This window comes from Schistocerca piceifrons, chromosome 8 (genome assembly GCF_021461385.2).
Source record: "Schistocerca piceifrons isolate TAMUIC-IGC-003096 chromosome 8, iqSchPice1.1, whole genome shotgun sequence".
NCBI lineage: Eukaryota > Metazoa > Arthropoda > Insecta > Orthoptera > Acrididae > Schistocerca > Schistocerca piceifrons.
The window spans coordinates 322,867,422-322,872,750 of NC_060145.1; the positions used below are offsets into that span (position 1 = coordinate 322,867,422).

At 45.8% G+C, this 5,329-nt stretch overlaps 1 non-coding gene across 1 annotated transcript; it reads right to left on the bottom strand.

Annotated features, from left to right (window-relative positions):
- Positions 1-3,377: 3,377 nt before the first annotated feature.
- On the bottom strand, positions 3,378-3,452 carry Trnat-cgu. The gene has a single exon. It is a non-coding gene; the product is annotated as a tRNA-Thr (tRNA).
- Between the last annotated feature and the right edge of the window lie 1,877 nt (positions 3,453-5,329).

Below are 5,329 nucleotides of genomic sequence, written 5' to 3' on the forward strand. Positions count from 1 at the left end.
ATGACCTGAATCTCCTTGATTATATCCTATGTGAATATCTAAAGTCACTTTTGTACGAGACCCTAGTGGATACGGAGATGGAATTAGTTGCCAGAATTCTAGCTGCCTGTGATGCGATTCGAAACACACAAGGAACATTTGTCAGGGTGCTTCAGTATCTTGTTCTGCGAAGTCATGCTTGGACTGAGAATGATGGCCGTCGGTTTCAGCACATTTTGTAAGATACAGTACAAATGGTGTATTCATTGTGCCAGTGATAGTATTTGCAGTTAACTGTAACTAATTTAAATAAAAAAGTACACACAAATGTGTTTTTTTCCCCTGTTATCTGCTTCAGCTGGCTTCTCAGATCCGAGGGTCCCTACTTCAAATTGTTCAGTGGAGCATCCTCTATGTCCCGTCAAATTTTTGCAGCCTCTTATGGAATCGCCCTGTATTTGCAACAGTTGCCGAAGTTGACACTTCGTCAGAAAGGAACCCAAGGAATTTCGAAGAGTGAGAGAGAAATTACAGATGAAATATTGGCATCTCTGCAAGATGAGTGAGTGGAATGTGTGGCGTCGTATACTTCGATTGTGCGGACAGTGTTCATGAGGAGTACAATGACGAAAATACGTTCTTAACAAGTGAAAGTGGTGGTGTCGACCCAAGTAGTTCATCATCCTTGTCGGACAGGCAACCACAAATCCCGTCTCCGGTGAAACGTGGTGAAGGACAATCGTTGTCCAAGGAGCGGTTAGTATAAATAATTACCAACATGGAAGACCATCCGTAGCTGAGTAAAACAGAAAATTATGATGAACTAATTTCGAATAAGTCCGCAGCAATATGACCGTGTAGTGCATAAGGAAAACTACGGATATTCAGGAAACCACAAGGCGCACTTGCTACAAAAACCTGCTGTTCTGCTGTTCACACATTTAAAGGACGGTTTGCAGTGATTTCAAGGGAAGCAGTGGACGGCTGCATAACTTCAAACAGTGTTACAGAACTGGAAGACGTAAGGTAATGAAATTTCAAACAAAGCATCAAATTGGCGATGCATAGCAAACTGTGGGAACGGTCCGAAAATTTGTAGGTGAGATAAACAAACTTATCCCATTGTTCAGTAAGGAATTTGTTTTCAGCACTGAGCAATCGGGATTTGAAGAGAAAATGCATATGAAAGGAACCCAGGAAATGAAGGATACCAAGAGAATTGCATCAAAATCAACTAATATCAACGACCTATCGCATTCGTATACGATTATGGCGACTGTTAAAGTGGATCTTAAGTTCACTGGAGTGTCACTTATTGTGCTGTGATAAGTTGTAGCAACTTTGCTTACGATTCTTTCTCGTGTGCCTAATCTTTCAAGGGCTGTAGGGAATAGTTACATCACACCAAGCAGGAGTGGGCAAATGGGCGTAAGGGAACTACAGAAATGCTATGAACACTGCTTTTGGTCGATAGCTGGTCTATATAACATGCTTTTGCTTGATTCCTGGTCTGCGTATAAAAATCGTACTCCTTTAGAGCAAACTATCCGTCCTGAAAAGTGTGTGACATTGCACTTCGTAGCACCTTGAACCACTGGACAAATTCAGTCTCCTGATGTTTGTTTTCTCGGCACGTATAATACATATCATCAGACTATCTGCAGCTACGCCTTAAAGGATAGCCAGTTTCACGATAAGCTTCGTGACAGAGTATTTCGCATTCGGCTGCAAGACAGCGCATTCCATCGAATCTGATCATCCTGTTACACCAATATGATTCTGTATGGATTCCTTAAGATCGGATACCTAGCTGGAAGCTCTGCACGGATTGTAACTCCCAAGGCGTTGGCCTTCGATCTTGATGGTGCGAACCTTTGTGATTATTGTGGTGGCCTATTTTTCATTCAGTGTTCATGGTGCAAGTTAGTGGTCCGTTTTGAACATTTCTTGAATGGCGACGATGTACGAGGGTCACTCCAACAGAAATGCACACTATTTTTGTAAAAATACAGTTTTCATTCCGCATATGTAGAAGTTTTACAGTGTGTAGATACATCCTTCCCGCTTGTTTTCAAACTTAGTTCAACCTGTTCCCGTGAGTGGCGCCGTCACAGCACGTCTTCAAGATGGCTGCTACACTTGACGTTCGTCAGAAGCAACGTACTGTCATAGAATTCCTGTGCTGTCAAAACGAGACAGTGGGAAATATTCACAAGAGGTTGAAAAAGGTGTATGGAGATGCTGCTGCCGATCGCAGTACAGTTAGTCGGTGGGCAATCATGTTACGTGATGAAAGTGGACACGGCAATATTGAGGATTGTCCTCGCAGCGGCAGGCCTCGTATTGCACACACTCCAGACAATGTGTAGAGAGTTGACGAATTGGTGACTGCTGACAGACGCATCACAGTGAACGAATTGTCACGCTACGTTGGGATAGGGGAAGGAAGTGTTTGCAGAATACTGAAAGTGTTGGCGTTAAAAAAGGTTTGTGCCAGGTCGGTTCCCAGGATGTTGACAGTGGCTCACAAACAAAGAAGAAAACCGGTATGCAGCGAACTTTTGGAACAGTACGAGAATGGTGGAGATGAATTTCTTGGAAGAATTGTGACAGGTGATGGAACATGGCTCCATCGTTTTTCACCAGAGACGAAGAGGCAATCAATGGAGTGGTATCATGCAAATTCACCCAAGAAAAAAAAATTCAAAACCACACCTCCTGCTGGAAAAGTTATGACTACGGTGGTTTTCGATTCCGACGGACTCTTGCTTGTGGACATCGTGCCAAGTGGAATCACCATGAATTCTGGTGCATATGTGACGACACTGAAGAAACTTCAAGCTCGACTGAGACGTATTCGACCACATCGGCAAAAGCAGGATGTTTTGCTGTTGCAGAGCAATGCACGGCCACACGTCAGTCAAAAAACCATGGAAGCGATCAGAAAACTCGGATGGACAACACTGAAATACCCGCCTTACAGTCCTGACCTGGCTCCATGTGACTATCATCTCTTTGGGAAACTGAAAGACTCTCTTCATGGAGATGACGACTCCCTTGTGTACGATGCCAAACAGTGACTCCAACAGGTTGGTACAGGATTTTACTGTGCGGGTAAACAGGCACTGTTTCCAAGATGGCGTAAGGCAGTTGAGAGGGTTGGAAATTATGTGGAGAAATGAAAATATTGTTCCTAAAGGATGTATCTACACATTGTAAAACTTTCAAATGAGTATAATAAAAGATGCATTTTTTTTTAAAAAAATACTGTGCATTTCTTTTGGAGTGACCCTTGTACATTTTGGCGCGCTCCTGATATATATGGTGAGTCATTAGCAGCTAATATTTTTTCTGTCATAACTGTTAACACAATGAAACTTCCTGAAGATTAAAACTGTGTGCCGGACCGAGACTCGAACTCGGGACCTTTGCCTTACGCGGGCAAGTGCTCTACCAACTGAGCTATCCAAGCACGACTAACGCCCCGTCCTCACAGCTTTACTCCTGCCAGTACCTCGTCTCGTACCTTCCAAATTTTACAGAAGCTCTCCTGCGAACCTGCAGAACTAGCACTCCTGAAAGAAAGGATATTGCGGAGAAAAAAATGGCTCTGAGCACTATGGGACTTAACAGCGGAGGTCATCAGTCCCCTAGAACTTAGAACTAATTAAACCTAACTAACCTAAGGACATCACACACATCCATGCCCGAGGCAGGATTCGAACCTGCGACCGTAGCGGTCGCTCGGTTCCACACTGAAGCGCCTAGAACCGCTCGGCCACTCTGGCCGGCTATTGCGCAGACATGGCTTAGTCACAGCCTGGGGAATATTTCCAGAATGAGATTTTCACTCTGCAGCGGAGTGTGCGCTGATATGAAACTTCCTGGCAGATTAAAACTGTGTGCCGGACCGAGACTCGAACTCGGGACCTATGCCTTTCGCGGGCAAGTGCTCTACCAACTTTTTTTTCCATAAAGATCACTCTGTTTAAAAGGAACATGTAGATCATTTCATGGTATAGTATGTGCATTACATATTGAGCGGTGAGAGAAGCCTGAGGTTCATTATCAGCTGTCAAATGTGCACACCGACTGCACCCGGCACATCCCAACTGCGTGGGGGGGGGGGGGGGTCGAGGAAGACTGCCTGAAGATAGTTGGCAAAGCTTTTCCGATAGTGTGACCATCTACGAACCTCATTGTGGGCTTGCTGCAAGAAATACCAAAAGTCAAGTCGCGACTTGGCAGCATCCCCATAGAGGTACGCGATCGTCCAACCTTTGACCCAGATGATCGACTGTGATTTAGTCGCCGGAAAGTAGTCACTCTCCGGATGTAAGAAGGAAGCAGGTGTAATATGTTGCGGGGTCACACGGAGAAGCAAGCCACCATCTGTCTTCCAAGGAGCCATACGTCCTCCACTGCAATACAAGTTAAGCGGTGATGGTCATCATCCACTTGGTGACATTTCGGGCATAGTGGAGTGTCCACTAGTCCAATTGCATGGAGCCATTGGTTGGTGTTGAACTTGCCACAGGCGACAGAGGACCACAGTGCCCGAACGAAGGTAGGAAGGAATTTTTGGTGCACATGTCTCCAAATCTTCGGCCAATGCAACTTGGGGTGTTTGAGTTCAATGACATTACGATTTATCCGTCGTAGCACCCAAACATAAAAATCCTTCGAGCATGGCGGTCTCATGCGCGGAAGCTCGTCTCTGATATAACTAAGTTCCACGATAAATGTTGATACATGGGCAAAATGTGGCGTAATGTTGCCCACCGCCACCAGAGGTGTGAGGGACGCTGGACCTAGGAGATCCAGTAGGCGGGATGTAAGGGAATCACGCCCACTACGCCATTGCTTGTACATCGTGGCTAGAAGGAGCGCCGTCGCTCGGCAGAGAACATTCTTAAGTCCGAGTCCCCCCTTGTCCGTAGGGAGCGTGAGCGTTGCGTGAGTGGTAGGGGCAGGATCTGCGAAATATGCACCATTCGAGAAACCACATAAGTGTTCAGATATTCGACTCGTTGCAAAGGATCAAGGCGCCGTAGGAGATGTTGTCGGACCATGGTACCCGTGTTGTCTGTAAAATACGTCGGTAGTTAACTGCCGCAGTATGTTTTACAGATGAGGTAAAGTCTATGCCGAGATAGCGGAATCGTTGCACATAAGGAAACGGACTGATTTCTTCCGGCGTAAGGCTCTTTCCAGTCGGCATTGCAGCCGATTTGTTCATGTTCACTGCACTACCCGCCGTCACACTGTGGTCCAACAACTGTTCAAGGACCGTCTTCACCTCTTCCTCAGAACGAACGAGCAGCAGGAGGCCGTCCGCATAGGCACGACA